Source organism: Vicia villosa, linkage group LG1 (genome assembly GCF_029867415.1).
Source record: "Vicia villosa cultivar HV-30 ecotype Madison, WI linkage group LG1, Vvil1.0, whole genome shotgun sequence".
Lineage (NCBI taxonomy): Eukaryota > Viridiplantae > Streptophyta > Magnoliopsida > Fabales > Fabaceae > Vicia > Vicia villosa.
This window is the reverse complement of record NC_081180.1, coordinates 132290599-132311345: the sequence shown is the minus strand read 5'-3', so window position 1 is coordinate 132311345 and position 20747 is coordinate 132290599. Positions and strand designations below refer to the sequence as shown.

The following is a 20747-nucleotide window of genomic DNA, read 5'->3' as shown; positions in this document are numbered from 1 at the left end:
AACCTCCACTGTAGGAGAGATCCAAGTGACCAAAGAGGAAGAGAGGGACAGTTCACAGACAGAGAGCTAATGTTGCAAACGGGGCTTTCCCTTAACATAGAAGTTAAGAATATCATTCTTAACCTCCTCCCATAACTCAAGAAAGTCTTCTGTCTTTGGATGAAAGTTGATAACAACATCAAAGAAGGATCTGACTTGAGAGGTATTAGAAGAGCCATCCCGAGATGCACAGAGATCTGTCGCCTTTGAGTCATGGAGCTTCAACAGGCTTAGGGTGAACGCTAGGTTTTGAGAGAAGAAATGAAAAACGAGAGAGAGAGAGAGAGAAAAAAAAAAACTTTTAAGAGGAAAACAAAGAGATAGGAAACCAAAAACCATTTTGAAGAGTATTTAAAAAGAAATAAAATGAAACGAATGATGAAAAGCATTTAATGTTACGTGACGTGAGGAGAGATAATAAAGACAAATGAGGTGACTAGCACAGTTACCTATGGTCGGTGTCCCTTCAACTGCACGCACGTTTATCCATGAATAGTAACGACAGGTTTACCATCCCGAGATAAAACGTAACAGCTGTTTTGCTTTACAAGAGGTTCTGAATCAACTTAGACAATGAAACGTTAGTAATAACCGAATCATAATTTCTAAAAGATTTCAATCAGAACTTCTGATATAAAAAAATAATCCATTTTCATTTCAGAAGATACTCATACATGAGAACTTCTCATCTTCTCATTCTGGGCATAAATCCATACTGATGTTCTTCAGAATGAATTTAAACCTATCTTCAGCCAGGGGTTTTGTAAAGATATCAGCCCATTGATGGTCTGTATCCACAAAGTTTAAAGAAATAACACCCTTCTGAACATAGTCCCTTATGAAATGATGTTTTATCTCAATATGTTTAGCTTTTGAATGAAGAATAGGATTCTTAGATAAACATATAGCAGAAGTATTATCACAGAATATAGGAATGTTACTCTCAAATATCTGATAATCTTCCAACTGACTCTTCATCCAGAGCATCTGTGTACTACAGCCAGCAGCAGCGACATATTCTGCTTCTGTCGTTGATAGAGCAATAGTTGCTTGCTTCTTTCTGTACCAGGAGATCAAATGACTTCCAAGAAATTGGCAACTTCCTGAAGTACTTTTTCTTTCAATTCTGTCTCCAGCATAATCAGCATCACAGAATCCTACTAAGTTGTATTCTTTAGATTTTCTGTAAACCAAACCAACATTAGTAGTACCTTTCAGATACCTTAGAATTCTCTTAACAGCAGTTAAATGAGATTCTCTAGGATCTGATTGGAATCTAGCACACAAACAAACACTGAACAGAATGTCAGGTCTAGAAGCAGTCAGATATAGAAGAGATCCAATCATACCTCTGTATAACTTCTGATCTACCTTCTTACTTACCTCATCCTTACCTAGGATGCATGTTGGATGCATAGGAGTTTTGGCTTCTTTGCAGTCCAGAAGATTAAACTTCTTCAGAAGTTCCTTCACATACTTGGTTTGGTGAACATATGTTTCTTCTGATGTTTGATTTATTTGTATTCCAAGGAAATACTTGAGTTCTCCCATCATGCTCATTTCAAACTCAGCCTGCATAGACTCAGCAAACTCCTTTCCAAGTGTAGCATTAGATGTTCCAAAAATAATATCATCTACATATATTTGACAAATTAAAATATCCCTTTTAAAGGTTTTACAAAAGAGAGTAGTGTCCACTTTTCCTCTAGTGAAACCATTATCCAGAAGGAAAGAACTTAAGCGTTCATACCAAGCTCTGGGAGCCTGTTTCAATCCATACAATGATTTCTTAAGTTTAAAAACATGATTAGGAGACATAGAGTCTTCAAAACCAGGAGGTTGATGGACATAAACTTCTTCATCTATATAACCATTTAAGAAGGCACTCTTAACATCCATTTGATAGAGAGTGATGTTATGTTGAGTGGCAAAAGAAATTAATAGACGAATAGATTCTAACCTGGCCACTGGTGCAAAGGTTTCTGTATAATCAATCCCTTCTTGCTGACTATAACCCTGAGCCACCAATCTGGCTTTGTTTCTTACCACTTCACCTTTCTCACTGAGCTTGTTTCTGAAGACCCATTTTGTACCAATTATATTGAATCCATCTGGTCTAGGAACAAGATCCCAAACATCATTCCTTGTAAACTGATTCAGTTCTTCTTGCATAGCAATTATCCAGTCTGGATCTTCTAGAGCATGATCAACAGAAGTTGGCTCGATCAAAGATACAAGACCTAATTGACAGTCTGCATTGTTCTTAAGGAATGCTCTTGTTCTGATTGGATCATCCTTCTTTCCAAGAATGACATCTTCTGAATGACCAGAGATGAGTCTGGATGATCTTCTGACAGATGGTTCTTCAGATATGCTTAGATCCTCCAGAGAAGCTGATACTTGATCTTCAGATTCTTTGCTTCTGAGAAGCTCTGCTTCTGATGCGTTGCTTCTTGGCTCAACAACTTCTGAGATGTCAATATCACAATCTGCAAAATTATCAAACTGCTTTGGTTTTTCAGAACCAAGCTTATCATCAAACCTGACATTGATTGATTCTTCTACAACCAATGTTTCAGTATTGTATACTCTGTAGCCTTTTGAGCGTTCAGAATATCCAAGAAGAAAACATTTCTGTGCTTTGGAATCAAACTTACCAAGATGATCTTTAGTGTTCAGAATAAAACATACACATCCAAAAGGATGGAAATATGAAATGTTGGGCTTTTTATTCTTCCACAATTCATAGGGAGTCTTATTTAGAATAGGTCTGATAGAGATTCTATTCTGAATATAGCATGCAGTGTTTATTGCTTCTGCCCAGAAATGCTTAGCCATATTGGTTTCATTGATCATGGTTCTGGCCATTTCTTGCAGAGTCCTATTCTTTCGTTCTACAACCCCATTTTGCTGTGGAGTTCTAGGACAAGAGAAATCATGGGCAATACCATTTTCTTTGAAGAACTCTTCAAAGGATCTGTTCTCAAATTCACCACCATGATCACTTCTGACCTTTATGATTTTACACTCTTTTTCAGATTGAATCTGAATGCAGAAATCAAAGAACACTGAATGAGTCTCATCCTTGTGTTTCAAGAATTTTACCCACGTCCAGCGACTATAATCATCTACGATGACTAATCCATATTTCTTTCCTCTGACAGATGCTGTTTTGACTGGTCCAAACAGATCAATGTGCAAGAGTTCTAATGGCCTTGAGGTAGAAACAACATTCTTAGACTTGAATGCAGGTTTGGAGAACTTGCCCTTCTGACATGCTTCACAAAGAGCATCTGATTTGAATTTCAGATTAGGGAGTCCTCTGACAAGATTCAGTTTGTTAATCTGAGAGATCTTTCTCAAACTAGCATGACCTAATCTCCTGTGCCAGACCCACTGCTCTTCAGAAACAGACATAAGACAAGTCACCTTCTGACTCATAAGATCTTGCAGATCTGTCTTATAAATGTTGTTCTTCCTCTTGCCTGTAAATAGGATTGAGCCATCCTTCTGATTTACAGCCTTGCAAGACTTTTGATTGAAGATTATATCATAACCATTGTCACTTAATTGACTGATAGATAAGAGGTTATGAGTTAATCCTTCTACAAGAAGTACATTAGAAATGGAAGGAGAGTTACCAGACTTTATAGTTCCAGAGCCAATTATCTTGCCCTTCTGATCTCCTCCAAACTTGACTTCTCCTCCTGACTTAAGCACCAGGTCTTGGAACATAGACCTTCTTCCTGTCATGTGTCGCGAGCATCCAGAGTCCAGGTACCATGACATGTTGTGCTTTGTCCTTCTTGCAGCCAAGGATATCTGCAATAGGAATAATCTTATCCTTAGGTACCCACATTTTCTTGGGTCCTTTCTTGTTAGATTTTCTCAAGTTCTGATTGAACTTGGGTTTGACATTATAAGCAATAGGAGGAACAGCATGATAATTCTTGATGTGAGTTTCATGATATTTCCTAGGTTGTGTCACATGCTTTTTGGTGTGTGTTATGTGAAAACTTTGTGCATGTGAAGTGTGCCTAATATCATGAGAGTGGCCATACTTGAACTGATCATACAATGGCTTGTATGTAATTTTCATTTCATCAACAGGTTCAAGTTTGTATGGGGTTTCACCCTCAAAACCAATGCCTACTCTTTTGTTTCCAGACACAGCATATATCATAGAAGCTAGCTGACTTCTGCCAATACTTCTAGATAGGAACTTCCTGAAACTTAAATCATATTCTTTCAGAATATGGTTTAGACTAGGAGTGGATTTTTCTGAATCAGAAGGAGATCCAACATTATTGGATAATTTTAAAAGTTTTTCTTTTAATTCAGAATTCTCCAACTCAAGCTTCTTTGTTTCAAATTCAAATTGCTTTTTCAGCTTTTTGTATTTGAGACTAATCTGAGACTTGAGTTCCAGAAGTTCAGTTAGACCGGAAACTAACTCATCTCTAGTAAGTTCAGAAAATACCTCTTCAGAATCTGATTCTGATGTAGATTCTGATCCGTCATCTTCTGTCGCCATCAGCGCACAGTTAGCCTGCTCATCTTCTGAATCATCTTCTGACTCATCCCAGGTTGCCATAAGACCTTTCTTCTTATGAAACTTTTTCTTGGGACTTTCCTTCTGAAGATTTGGACATTCATTCTTGTAGTGTCCAGGCTCATTGCATTCATAGCACATGACCTTCTTCTTGTCAAATCTTCTTTCATCAGAAGATTCTCCATGTTCAAATTTCCTTGAACTTCTGAAGCCTCTGAACTTCCTTTGCTTGGTTTTCCAGAGTTGATTTAGCCTTCTGGAGATCAGGGACAGTTCATCTTCTTCTTCAGATTCTGATTCTTCAGGATCTTCTTCTTTGGCCTGAAAAGCGTTAGTGCATTTCTTGATATTTGATTTTAATGCAATAGACTTACCTTTCTTTTGAGGCTCATTTGCATCCAGCTCAATCTCATGGCTTCTCAAGGCACTGATCAGCTCTTCCAGAGAAACTTCATTCAGATTCTTTGCAATCTTGAATGCAGTCACCATAGGACCCCCATCTTCTGGGTAAGCTTCTGATGATCTTCTTTACATGATCCGCCTTGGTGTATCCCTTGTCAAGAACTCTCAATCCAGCAGTAAGAGTTTGAAATCTTGAAAACATCTTTTCAATGTCTTCATCATCCTCCATCTTGAAGGCTTCATACTTCTGGATTAAAGCTAGAGCTTTAGTCTCCTTGACTTGAGCATTTCCCTCATGAGTCATTTTCAAGGACTCATATATGTCATAGGCCGTTTCCCTGTTAGATATCTTCTCATACTCAGCATGAGAGATAGCATTCAGCAAAACAGTTCTGCATTTATGATGATTCCTGAAAAGCTTCTTTTGATCATCATTCATTTCTTGCCTTGACAGCTTCACGCCACTGGCATTTACTGGATGTTTGTAACCATCCATTAGAAGATCCCATAGATCACCATCTAGACCCAGAAAGTAACTTTCCAGTTTTATCTTTCCAGTATTCAAAGTTTTCACCATCAAATACCGGCGGTCTAGTATAACCATTGTTACCGTTGTATTGCTCAGCAGAGCCAGATGTAGATGCAGGTGTAGGTGTAGTCTTTTCACTTTCATCAACCATCTTTTAAATGAAGCGTTTTTCTCTTCCTGAATCTTTTCTAAACACGGTTAAGTGCTTGCACCTTAGAACCAGGCTCTGATACCAATTGAAGGATAGAAAAACACTTAGAAAGGGGGGGATTGAATAAGTGTAACTTTAAATCTTGGACGATAAAAATAAATTGCACAATTATTTTTATCCTGGTTCGCTGTTAACGAAGCTACTCCAGTCCACCCCCGCAGAGATGATTTACCTCAACTGAGGATTTAATCCACTAATCGCACGGATTACAATGGTTTTCCACTTAGTCCGCAACTAAGTCTTCCAGAGTCTTCTGATCACACACTGATCACTCCAGGAACAATGATAACACGATTTTATATCGTATATTTAACCTAAAAACCATAGATATTTATAGCATTTTCCATTTATTATGTCAATTTATTATGATATTACGCGTGTATTTGCTTTGTTTCAGGTTTTACACTTCAATTCCGACTATTTGCGAAAAGGAAAGAAAATCGAGCTTAAATGACCAATATTTATGCTTAAAAGACGAAAAGGGTGCCGAAACTAAAGAAGGGTGCAATTAGGACCCAAAAGGCCCAAAAGAGACGAACCAGCCCACAAAGGAACAAAATTGCGTGGCCCAAACCTGCCCAGCAAGTGGAGACGCACGTCTCCACATCTTCCATGCCACGTCAGCAAAGGGAGACGCACGTCTCCATGTTCCTACATCTTCTCCACTTGAGACGCACGTCTCAGGTCACGTACCCAGTCTCCCTGAAGAATAGGAGACGCACGTCTCCAAGTCCCGGTCTGCAAAAAGTCCCGTTTTTCACGCAAAGCAACTGCAAAGCCTCACCTATAAATAGAGGCAGTCACTTCAGTCCAAAGTGTCCGATTTCCTGCCAACGAAGTGCTGCCGAAATTGTACCGCGAACTGCTTTTCTTTATTCTGTCTTCATTTAACCGTCTATTTTCTCACAACGATTTCTACACTGGAAATTGTTGTGAACTTTTCATAGATCTAGCCTTACGTTAGATTTATCGCTTTATTTTCCTTGTTTTTTTATTTTCTGCCATTTAAATTCCGAAGAACGATCCAGCCAACCTGTGGTGGAAGTTCGAGTACTTCAAGATTCAATTCAATCCAGATTTATTTTAATTCAGGTTTTTTTATTTACCCCCGCCTTATTTATATTATTTATCTGCATGATATATTATATGCCATTTAATATGCTTATTATTATGAACCGAACCAATATATGTATGTTTAATCGTATTAATATGTCTGGCTAAAATACTAAAGGTGTCGGTATGTAAAGTAAGTTAACCGTAGGGGTCCGAAATAAATTGGTTTAAATTATGTTTTATTAAATATCACTTGTTTTTGGTTTGTATGTCTAATTTAATTAGTAAGTCTTAAAACCAATAGAGCGAAAGTTTGAGGGATTAGGACGGTCAAAGGTTAAAATCAATAGAGCGAAAGTTTGAGATCTTTAACTGGATAGTAGACATAGGACATTAGTTTTAAGGATGGCGAAAGCGTATTAAAAACTAATTGGAACTTATTTATTTTCAAAAATTGTTTTTACACTCGAGCGGGATGGCGAAAGCGTACGTTAGGGGTATTAGCTTGCTCCGAGTCAACAGAGCGAAAGTTTGAGATTAGGAGATTTAAATAGATAACAACCTCGTAAAACAAGCATTTTATTAATTACATTGTTTCCAAAAAGCTCTTCTAAAATCTAATGGGATGGCGAAAGCGTACATTAGGATTAGGACAAGTAGTCTGACTCAACAGAGCGAAAGTTTGAGACGAGGATTTTTAATCAATTGGAATTAGTAAAGATTTTTAATTTAATTATGCAAAAACCAATAGACCTTCGGATTACCTTTAGTTAAACGAAATACATACTGACACCTGTCTTTTATTATTATTCTTTATTTTCTCACAATCACTTTCCCTTAGGAACAATCGAAAATTTTAGTACTCCTAGCTTTACATAGTAACCTTAGATAACGGTAGATCGATTCATAGTCCCTGTGGATTCGATATCTTTTAAAACTACACGACACGACTGTGCACTTGCAGTTATCATATTTATAGACACGTAAAGTCGCGATCAGACATATCAACAAGTGTTCCGAGCGTCGTCCGGTATCGAGGCACAAAAGCACCACTTTTTTTTTGCCGCTTGCTTCGGAGGACCCTTGGGTGGTACGCTACGAACATGCTGTGTCACTTGTTGTGACCCCCGAGCAGATGCCTAAAAATCATATAACAATCGGTAAAATATAAAATCATGCAGTTTTAGAGTCAAATTATATATTAACACCTTAAATGTACCTCTTTTAGTGATGCAACAGACTCCTCCTCCTGTAAAATCCCTTTACCCTTAATTGCGGGTTTGTAGGAGCAGTCTAAAATTAAAATGTAAAAAATAATTAACGTAACGGTGCAGAATTGACATTCGAAAACTAAATGATTCATAATGGTTTTCAATATACCTCATCACCAATGATAATGAGCTCCGAGGGCCATGCAACAAATGACCCTATTGCATCTCGCATCAATGTTGTCTCTGAGACCATGTCAGGTACCGGTAGCACCGCATCATGATCTAATACAACATCAACTGATACTTTCAGGTGTCCATCCGGGAGCGGTCTATGGTGAAGTAAATCTCCCACAGTGTTGTGCACTTTTCCCTTGCTAACTAGGCGATAATTCGGTGACGATAAGTATAGTTGGCAAGATGATATGCCCTAAACCAATAGTAAATATAATGTCATTATCATTAATAAAATAGAACAATTTGTAAGGAAAAAAATTTATAATTAACTCGGGAAGTTTTCTTTGACAGTTGATACTAGCTTTATCTCTAGTTTCTTTCACCCGATGAAGTATTGCACTTTTCTCTCATATACATATCTCTATCTCTTTGCAATTCAGAGACTTGTGCTTGCAATTCCTGCAATTTTTGCAACACTTCTTCATTGGTAGGATTTCTTCTCCTAGAATGCTTGTAAAAAGAGGTTGGAGTCACACCATGACCTTTACCCCTCACCCGACCGCGATACTCAAGAGCATCTAGTGCTCTACTAAGTACGCTCCTATCATCCTGGTCCTCACCGGTGGATATCGATTGCGACAAGGTCTCCTGTAATTCATTTACATTTCAATAATTATTAGTGGAGATAAAAAATCAATTATATATTAAAAAACATTTGATTTAATTAAAGACACAGTGTTATACTTACACATTCAGCATAAACTCTTTGAACATCGGGATCGACAGCTCGATTCTTGCCCACACAAGCTTCCTTCCACAACACATGTACTGGAAGTGAGGTTTCCTCACTTTTCGTCTCCTCTAACTATGCATTGACACAAATGATAAAATCGTCAAATAAAACACATTTAGACAATTAATTAAAACGCATTTCTATTTACTTACAATTTTTTCCTCTAAGCGTGCATATCCCAAACGCCCTTTTCTGTATGGATACGCGGCTTTTGATGCTCTCGCACGATTTGTGGCACTCCTTTTTCCGAAAAGCTTCATCTCTTTGATTTACAAACTCAACCCAATCTTCGTCATAAATGAACATGTCATACTTTTTTGGACGTCCCGGGGCCTCTTCAAGAAAGTTTCCTTCTTTATCCTTAAGATAGTTGTTTCTTAGATAAGCTTTCCACCCTCTATATCTTTTTCCGGCCAAACTAAGAATGAAGCGTTTACGCTCATCTAGTATGGTAAAAGACCTCTGCAAACAAACATACGCATAGAGTGTGTTAGTATAAGTAATTTAAACAAATGATCGTCAAGAAAATAACAACAACCATATATGATACCTTAAGCTCGTCCCAAATCATGTTTTTTTTATCGTCCAACTCTTTGCTTTTCAGATTCCATTTGGCTACGGAGACTGGAATATGCAAACGAACAAGTGTACCAATATAGCTTGTCAACTTTGCAGAATTAGGACCAATTGGTTGGTTATCAGAATTCCATTCAAAATTATATATTAATCCTTGGTCTCTATGTCGAATGATTCCCTTCATAATGGTGATGCCTCGTGCAACTTCTTTTGATGATGTATCGGGTGGAGGATTTGTATCCGGAGCATCTCTATCTTGTGAGTTTTCTTGTGGGTTTTCTTGTGGGTGTTCTTGATTACTAGCCATTGAACCTGTATCAAACAAACCTAAAGCACATTAGTACACTATTAATAAGCTAACAATCTATACAAGTCAAATGGAAGTCAAACCATGCATGTACAAGTAAATCGGAATCGAAATCAATGAAATCAGAATAAGCGTAAAAAAAAGAAAGTTGTCGGAATTGAACGAAATTTACATGGCTATGGTAAAACGTCCTCACGGACTCAAAAATGAAGTCGGTTTTCCGAAATTCAGACCCTAAGCCCGACTTTTGATCACGGGAAGAAGCAAAACCGATAAAAAAACATTCCCGAAAGGTAAAGATAAGTGAATGAGCAGCTCCAGAATTGTCAAAATAGTATAGTTACATGTAAAGAAGTCGACAAACAGATACATGGTTCAAAAGTTATGTACAAAACGAAAATATGCATCAAAATTGAACAAGTATTGTAACAATCGGAATATAAATTGAAAAAAAACTATACAAATTGAAAAAACTATACAAATAGCATATATAACAATCGGTACAAATTGAATAAAGCACATTAGTCGGAATATGTATACTATTACCTTTTTCACTAACGTCTCTTTCTTTTCTTGGTAGGATTGTGTTCTACGCGTCTCTTAACAACACGGGCGGTTGGATTGATCCAAATACCCTCATTATGATCATTTCTAGTACAAGATTCATTCTCATTTTGATCGTTTCTTGTACAAGATTCAATGCCAACACCAATATCACCTTGATCTCCAATGTTTTCATCAACTATTTTGTTTGATAAAAGCACTATAGACCATTTCGTACTTGTCAGATCATTGACATATAACACTTGTTTAGCTTGAGAAGCTAGAATGAAAGGCTCATTATTGTACCCCACCCTGTTGAGATCCACTTGCAAAAATCCTGACTTATCCATTCGTATGCCATTATTATTTTCAACCCACTTGCAACCAAATACAGGAATCTGAAACTTTGCGTAATCAAACACCAAAATGCGCTCGATAACCCCAAAATATGACAAATTTGTAAATTTCGGATTTTAAGTCCATTCGCACTTGATATGTGCATTGCTTCAGCTACCAAGGTAACACCACTATTTTGCATAGTACTTTTATCATCCTGTTTTTTGGTATAAAATGTGTATCTATTAATTGCGTATGCGCTATAAGAAAACACAATTATACTTGGACCATGGGCCTAAACATCTCAACCTTTCTGTTACTGAAGCAGGATCTGAACGATACTTTGAATAAATATGTTCCCTAAACCACGGTATGAAACTTCGATTGTGCTCTCGTACTATCCAATTCTCTTTTCTATTCGGATTTAAATCTCGGAGAACAACCTTGTGCATTTCAACATACGGCTCAACCTCAATCTCATTGTGCATAACATACAGGTGCGCTTGATCCCGCTCGACCATTGTTATGTCACAACTTTATTTCCAATTAGCCCTTTTTCCTTCTTTTTTTTCAACAATATGAGATTTGGGGAGTCCAATTGATTGAACATTTGACAGAAAATCAGTACAAAACTCAACCGCTTCTTCAACAATGTATTGTTCGGCAATACAACCCTCCGGTCGACTTCTGTTTTTCACGTACCCTTTTAATATTTTCATATAACGTTCAGCAGGGTACATCCATCTCATATAAGCTGGTCCGCACAATTGTGTCTCTTTCACAAGATGAACGACTAGATGAACCATTATGTCAAAAAATGAGGGAGGGAAAATACATTTCAAGATCACATAAAGTAACAACTATCTCTTTTTGCAATGTTGGTAAGATCGCGGGATCGATCACCTTACTGCAAATTGACCTGAAGAAAAAACACAGTTTAGTTATTGCGCTTCTTACTTTTTCTGGCAGAATAGAACGTATACCTATTGGTAAAAAATGTTCCATTATAACATGGCAATCACGTGTCTTCAAACTTTTTAACTTGAGGTCTTTCATGGACACAAGTCTTCTAATATCTGAAGAGTAGCCTTCTGGAACTTTAACTTCACTGAGGAACTTACATAATGTTTTCTTCTCCTTTCTAGATAGAGTGTAAACAACAGGTGGAAGATATGTTCGTCTTCCTTTCGTCACGGGTCCCAATTCAGTTCTCATTCCCATGTTTACCATGTCCTTCCTTATGTTAAAGCCATCCTTAGACTTTCCTTGTATATTGAGTAACGTACCTATGACGCTGTCAAATACATTTTTTTCAATATGCATAACATCCAGGAAATGTCTTACGTACAACGACTTCCAAGATGGAAGTTCAAAAAAAATTGACTTCTTCTTCCACCCACCCTTGACAAGTGAATGTGCAAAAGGCTTGCCAAACTGAGTGCTCACATCTTTCACCTTTTCAAAAATTTGATCACCTGAAAAAAAAGCAGGGCTGTATGATGTTCGGCCTTTCCATTGAATGCTTTTCTCCACCCACGGTAGTGATGATTATAATTTAAGACTCTACGATGGCCGAGAAAGACATTCTTCTGACAAAGATCCAATCGTGTCGTATCGGTTTCATCTTCACAAACAGGACACGCTTTTTGACCTTTATTGTTGTACCCGAATAGAATTCCGTATGCTGGAAAATCATTAATTATTCCAAACAACATCGCCCTCAAGTTGAAACTTTCTTTCCTATACCCATCGTAAACCTCCACACCGTTCTCCCACAAAAACTTTAAATCTTCGATTAAGGGTGCCAAGTATACATCTATGTCATTCCCTGGTTGTTTAGGCCCAGAAAGTAGTATAGATAACATCATGTACTTACGCTTCATACATAGCCACGGAGGTAGGTTATAAATCATAAGAATCACAGGCCATGTGCTATGCGAGATACTTTGAATACCATGCGGGTTCATTCCATCAGTAGACAATGACAAGTGAAGGTTTCTTGCTTCATTTCCAAATTCAGGATAATCAGTATCAACTTTCATCCACTGTGGTGAGTCTGCCGGATGTCGCAACTTTCCATCAATAATTCTTTCATCTGCATGCCAAGTCAACTGTCTTGAATCGGTTTCACTACGATACATGCGTCTAAATCTTGGAATTATAGGAAAAATACCATAAGACTTTGGCCGGAGACAACTTTTTCTTATATCGAGGGGCACCGCATTTAGGACAATCATTCAACGCTGCATACTCGTTTCGAAACAAAACGCAATCGTTTGGACATGCATGTATCTTATCATAGCTCATTGCCAATAGAGGACAACAACTTTTTGGCCTCATACGTTCGATTGGGAAGAACATTATCATCTGGTAGCATATCTTTCATAAGGGCTAATAACTCTGTGAAACTTTTATCCGACCATCCATTGTCCGCCTTTAAGTTGTACAACTTTAACACCGCAGAAAATCTTGTGAATTTTGTACAACCATCATACAACGGTTTCTCTCTATCGCTTACCAACCTCTCGAACATTTTGGGACAATCCTCAATATCTTCTTCAAGCGCTTCTGCAATCTTTTCGACTCGATCATAATCATATGTGTCTGTGCAATCGTCGTTTGAAGCATACTTCGTATTACACCTCGACTCAACATTCTCGTTACTTTTCTCACCATGCATTGTCCAACATGTATAACTTCTATCAATTCCAAACCGTAGTAAATGCGATGCCAACTTATTCCCGTCAACCTTATCCCATAACAGCAACCCAAGCAAGGACAACGGCATTCAAATCGGGTCTTCGGAGTGCGCAACCGCAAACTTAAACGAATTCCCATACCCCTTTCTCGTACTCTTTCGACAATCGGTTTGAATTCATCCATGTTTTATCCATGTCTTAATTAAGCTAAACAAATGCTTTTGCTTCTTGGTTTCTCTATCAGGTACTAAGGAATTCTGTCAAGATAAGAAATAGCTATCATCATTATGTCTTGATCAGAATACCTAATGAGATCCTATAAAGTGTGAATAATAGAAATAAATCTTGTCAAACCACTCAAGTCTTGAAATAGAATGTTATGCAACCATAGTACAAAAATATACTACTGTGAATAAGCAACACTTAAGCAATACCTAATGAGATCCTATAGCTTTCATATTGGTTAAGTTGGTAGTTAGCTAAAGATAGGAAGTTACAGTTGTCTCGATTATTTGAGTCTCTAAATTAAAAGAAGACAGTACCTTATTTCAGCCTACCCCCGATTTCTTAAAGAAGACATTACCTTATTTCAAGGTAATATAAGTCCACAAACCAAAAAACTGATTGAGAGACACTAAATTGAAATTAAATAGAACCATAAACAATAAACTATAAGCAGAAAACAACAAACTATAAGCAAGAAGAAAGGGCTAGTAACCTGAGTTGGACTTAATGTGGGAAACGGGTAGGTTTGAATCGGCGTTGTACAAGTAGAAACCAGAGGCTTCAAAGTAACTATAAAATTAAACACACACGATGCAGTTAAATACACCACTACTAACACAATATCAAGATATCTAGATTGAACATATTAAAGTTAGTTTCTATACTGCAAAATATCTAGATGCTTTGGCTAGAGTTTTCCTTTCAAAATATTATAACCTCATCCTTAGACTTGAGACTGGAAACATAACCTTTTGACGAGGTCCTACACGCCGAAAATGTATCCCTTTTGGACTATCTTGTTAGCAATAATCTGTCAAATGAAGAGGAACTAATTAAAGTGCGACTAATTAAAGTGGAGAAGTAAGCAACTAATTAAAGTGCAAACGATCCATCATAGCTGTTCATTCAAATCACAACTAATTACTTTGACGAAAGAGATTCAAAAACTATAGCAAAAGAATAACTAATTACCTTTAGAGAAACTATAGCAAAACGAATAACTAATTACCTTTTGAGAAATTCAGAAACTTTTGGAACCACACACCATAAGCTAATCCGATATCCCTAGTGATGTTCTTTTAAAAAATCTTTAATATCCCCTGAAAAATAAAATTTGGAACAATTAGCCTTATATACATCCTGCGAATATGTATAATTGATTACGAGCCTCTTTTATACAATGAATCCAAATGGGACAGCACTACGGGAAAAAAATGAATGACATAACATGGCTAAGAAAATGATCTGAAACCAAACTAATCATTACCCAGATGTTATAGCAAATCTAGATACATAGTACCGCAAGGTAAATCAAAGTTTAACACCTACTTAGAAACTAGGGCAGCAACTACCCATGTCAAAACATCATCGTGAAAACGACCACAAATCATAGTCGAGTCATACAAATGGAGAAATTAAGGTGGAGCAATTATATCTCATGAGAAAAACAACAATTTATCATGTATTTTCATAACGGGGAAGCATTAATGTCTAACGAGAAAGCACACAAAAAGTTGTCGCAAAAGCTATTCAAATGAAGTTATGAGATATGCTTATAATAAGAAATATAATTATAGTGAAATATGCTTGATATTGACTTCATTCAAAAGACTAAGGTTTTATTTGGATAAACAACATAATATAAGCTTATGGTATAGGTATTTATCATATAAGTTCTTATGTATAAGAATTTATTATATAACAAAAGATAAAATATAGTCAGATTGTTTTCATATAAGCTATAAGTTGTATTCATAAGATATCTGGGAGAGCATACCAAATAAGCTGAAAAAAGTTTATGGATATATTGTAAACTTTTTTCTTAAACTCTCACAACCATTCTCATAAGGCAGTATGCCACTAAATAAGTTTTAAAAAGTCAATCCAAACAGGTCCTAATCCTAAACAAATTGGGAAATCAGAAAACAAATAATAATATCTAAGTAACATAAAAACTAATCTCACAGCAAGACTAACAAACAATTTCACACTAAAAATACACACAAAGAATACCTCACAATTACATTCAAAAGATATTGCTCAAAAAAACTTATAATAAAACAAGTCTAAAGCTTTATTTTGGAATTTTTTTGCGAGGGTAGCCACTGAAAACAGAAACAAGAATACATTTCAAGGCTTCAAAAAAATTCAAAGGTCATACAGGTATAAAGCTCTATCACAAGCAAATGAAATTAACCTTTAGGCCACCGAGATAACTAGAATCCTTAAGAAACATACCTCTAACGTGGCTGAGATGGTGAATCTTCTTTCTCAACAACAGAACCAAACGATATATTGAGTCTTCTTCTCCGGTGGCTCACGGTTTTTTTGATTTGGAATGGTGCAGGAAACAAACACGGTGGCAACGAAGATGGTGGCAACGAAGACGGTGGGTTTTCTCCGGTGGTGAAATGGTCTTGGTCTTCTTCTCCGACGAAAAAATTCTGAGTTCTGAGAGAAAGAGGGAATTAGGGATTGGGGCAAAACGCGCGTTCTGTCTAATTTTGTTTTCAGAAATTTTAATTTTAAAACATCTATGAAAGCTCTTTTGAAAAGCACCTTAGTACACATGGCTATACCAGCGCTTTTTAGGGTAAAAGCGCTCTTGTACCCAACCCCCTATAGCAGCGCTTTTGAAAGCGCTTTCAAAACCCACCTATAAGAGCGCTTTTGGAAAGCGCTTTCGTACCCGTCCCTTTACCAGTGCTTTTTGAAAGCGCTTTCGTAACCCCCCTATAAGAGCGCTTTTTTTGCGTGTTTTTTAATTTTGTTTTTAGCGAAACCTATACCAGCGGCTTTTTCCTAAAAGCGCTTTCGTAGGGGTGCTGCTGAAAGACAAATTTGGCATAGTGATTAGATTTTACAATCAGTCATCCTTTTTTGTTTTTTCTTTTTTTATTTAATAATTTGTTTTTATTATTTAAAAAATTAATTAAAATAGTTTTAAACTTACACAAACACAACTAAATTACTAGTTTGTATTTTTTATACATAAATAATGTTAAACATATTGGTTCAGAATAATCTACATATATAAACAACACTTAACACAAACATATGTATTTTGGTTGAAACAATGATGCTAAATGAGCATATCATCACCCACATGCCTATAACTCATCACTTGAATTGTCATTTGTTGATATACCTCTTGGATTAACTTGACCTTATTATCCCTGCACTATCTTCACCAGATTGCATGTCTGAAATTGAAAGATTTCCAGTTCTGCCACCTATAAAAGAAGCAGGCTCCAAAGGGAGCGGTAAAGAAACTGAATAACTATTAAGCATGAGTGCAATAGTAGCCATAGTTGGCCTTTCAACCACTTTTTCTTGGACACATAGTAAACCAATGTGAATGCATCTCATTATTTCATTTTGTGAACTATTGTTTAAATGATGGATCAATTATATTTGTGATTGTACCCTCCCTCCAGTTTCTCCACACCTGCTCAATTGCATAGAACACTAATTATAATTCTACTTTAATATGGTTAGTCATATGTAATAATATTTTAATGTACATTTTTTCATTGGGATGAAAGAAATGATAATAAGAGATTAGGACTTACAAAGCCAAGTAAGTCTTCCATACTCTGCTCATGAAGAATGCCACAAACTTTCAGGCCACTAATAATATCTATAATTAGTACTCCAAAACTAAAAACATCTGATTTTATTGAAAATTGTCCAAACATTGCATATTCAGGAGCCATATATCCACTACACAACATAATAAAAATAATTTAATTAGTAACAAATATTCAACATGTTTTAGTTTAATAACAATTCTGATTCCATGTTAATAGAATAGGTTTTTTCTATAATAACCAAATATTCATGGTAGTACCTTAAAAATAACTAAAATATCAGAGAAATTATTTTTAAGAGTTAACATCAATGAATTATTCGCAATACAATATTAAGTAATAATGAAAAATTGCACTTAACAAGATATGAATTTATATTCTTGCACTTACTATGTTCCAATGATTTTATCTGTATTTACTTGAGTTTGATCAACAAGTAGTAGTCTGGCCATACCATAATCTGATATTTTAGGATTCATATTGTTGTCCAAGAGAATATTACTTGCTTTAAGATCGCGATGTATAATGTGAAGTCCAGAATCCTCGTGAAGGTAGAGAAGTCCTTTAACAATACCTTCAATAATTTTATAGCGTCTTTCCCAGTCTAATTGTGCTCTCTTTAGTGGATCTATTACATGGACCAAATTAGCTATATTAGTAGTATAGTCTTTTCTTCAAATGAAAATTAATGTAAGAGAGCAACAATCTAATAAAGCATATACTGTAACCTACCAAATAAAAAGTAGTCGAGACTTTTATTAGGAACAAATTCATAGATAAGTAGTCTTTCTATTCCGTTTAAACAAAAACCAAGTAGTCGAACTAAATTTCGATGTTGAAGTTTAGCCAATAAATGCACTTCATTCTTAAATTCACTATCTCCTTGACCAGAACCTTTTGACAACCGTTTTACTGCAATCACTTGTCCAGTAGAGAGTGTCCCCTGCAAACATATCACATTTGTATATATAATGTAGGATATGTTTGTTTTAGGCTTCAAACATATCACATTATAAAAAATTATTTGAAATAGCTTCAAAATTAAGTGATTTTTTTAAAATTTTAATATCAATAATTTTTTTCATAAAATAAAAAAATATCTAAAATAACTATTCAAACTACATTTTTATTTAAAAACTTTTATTAAAAGTTTTTTTTTTTAAAGTTTTTTTACACAAGTTATGTAAAAGAAAAACTATATAAATCATTTTAAAAAAAAAACATAAACAAACGGGTCCTATAAATTCTTTCACGAGGAAGAATATGATATACATCTAAATCAAATGATTACTTACTTGATAAACAATTCCAAATCCGCCATGTCCGAGTTTATTAGCTTTAGAAAAGTTTTTTGTTGCAACTTGTATTGTATCAAAATTGAATTGCAATGACTCCTCGATTTCAATATCATCGTGATCGTGTTCTACTTCTTCATGATTTAACTTTGGCTTACTTCTCATTAAGTATACGCAAATAAAACTTAGGAGAGCAGCAACAACGACAACAATAGGCACTACTATGGCGATGGTAGTATGCGATGATTTTCTTTTTTCTGTAAAAATCAAAATCATCTGCTCAACTAGACATTCAAAGATTAAGAATAGTAAAATATTGACAAGTACCTTGTGGTGGAGGAGAGGTTTTTTTCTAGGTCTATTATAGGTGTGAGATTGTAGAAGCGATAGTTTTCATATCTAATATTACAACTTGGTTTATTAACTCTCGCACCTTTCTTGTCATTACAACAAGAAATTTCCGAGATAGCAGCTTCTAAACAATCAGTACAATCTTGATATGACAAATCAGGTGTACACTGCACAAGACCTGTATATGGTTTGAAAATTAACATCAGTGTCATTATCCGTGGCAAACTTACGACGAGAATCACTTGATGCTGCTTTTTCCTTCAATTTCGTCATCAAGTTCCCGAGAACTTGATTTAATTGATCAACCTCTGATGTGTTGTAAATGTTCCATATATAAAAAGTAGGTGATTCTTCATTAATACCAAATATTGATCGGTTCGAGTAGCGTAACATGCAGTTATCATACCAACCTATAGCTTCTTTTTGATTTGGACAGAGCTTCGGGAGAAGAACTCTTGAGTCATTGAGACAACTGCGGCAAACATCTGGTTTAACATCTCCTCTGCAGAGTCCAATTGCGTTAACTTTGTCGTTGTTTTGGGCCGTGGGGAGAAATTATAGAAACCGTAGTTGATTTGTGTGTTGGATGTGAGATTGGACAAAAGGGTGTTGAGATTGTTTTGATATGTGCTATTGGTTGTGTAGTTTCCTTTATCATTTATACAAAAGTTGTACAAAAAATTTGGCTGGGCTTTGGTTAGAGATACAATAACAAGAAGGAGAAGAGAATAAAGGGAAAATAATAATTTGCAAGTAACAATTGTCATTTTGATATTGTTTTGTTTCTCAGAATATTTAAAAAATGGAGGATTGAAGCTTTTTTTTTATAAGACAATTCATCAATTTTTTTTTCTGTAAGCAAGGATAATACTTTTTTTTTTTTAAAAGCTTTGTTTCTGAACCTTTTTTTATGAAAGATATGCCGTGTGAAGTGATTTGTGGAATAAAATTTGTGGTTTGAGGCGAAACTTTTAGTCCTTTTATCATTCAATTTGTGGAAAGGTCATGTGAGTAATTATTCAAAAGAGAGACTTTTGAATACAGTTGTTTTGTTTGTAGCTTTCTGTTCCAAATGCGTTGCATGAAAAAAGTACAAGATGGAAAATGCTTGGAAGTTCTTGAACAGTAAACCACAAGATACGTTAATTAAAATGAGAAATTCTTAAAGCTAACTATTGTTCAATTATTTGGCTAACCTTAAGACTCATAGCATGTGAATTGGCATACAAATAAATGGTGGGTGGTTCAATAGCGGTGATGGTGATCACTTTTTTTTTTAAATCAAAACTCTTTTATATATATATATATATATATATATATATATATATATATATATATATATATATATATATATATATATATATATATATATATATATAAAGAATTGGGGTCCATGAATGGTGGTCCGATTCCTCGAGAGGGAGGACGGGTGACGGCAAAGAGGAGGGCTTTTTAGAATTGGGTCCCCCACTGGGACACTTTCTCGGCGGGCAAGAAGAAGGTGGAGGAGATTCATGTTGTTTCTATCTTTGTTTCCCATTTTCCAAATAGAATGAAAGCAAAGGATTTGTTTGATGTATTCGTTTGCATTGGGGGAGATTTTGGAGGTGTTAACTGCTCCCAAGAAGAATAAGGTAGGGAAACGCTTCGGTTTCGCAAGATTCTCCAAGGTTGAAGATTCACGGCTACTCGCGGTAAAGTTGGATAATGTTTTGATCTATGAGAAGAAAATTCATGCTAATGTCCCAAGGTTTGATAGGAAAGGTATCATAGCAGCGGAGGGGAAGGCTTCGGGAGTGAATAATTCCTCTAGTGGGTTTCGTTGGTCAAGGAATGTTGAGAAGTTTGTTGTTAGGGGAAG

The 20747-nt window shown here is 35.8% G+C and overlaps 2 pseudogenes; both read right to left on the bottom strand.

Moving 5' to 3' along the window:
- Nucleotides 1-16761: 16761 nt before the first annotated feature.
- Nucleotides 16762-18856, bottom strand: LOC131617098 (cysteine-rich receptor-like protein kinase 10; annotated as a pseudogene).
- A 33-nt stretch (nucleotides 18857-18889) lies between these two features.
- On the bottom strand, nucleotides 18890-19812 carry LOC131654529 (cysteine-rich receptor-like protein kinase 26; annotated as a pseudogene).
- Between the last annotated feature and the right edge of the window lie 935 nt (nucleotides 19813-20747).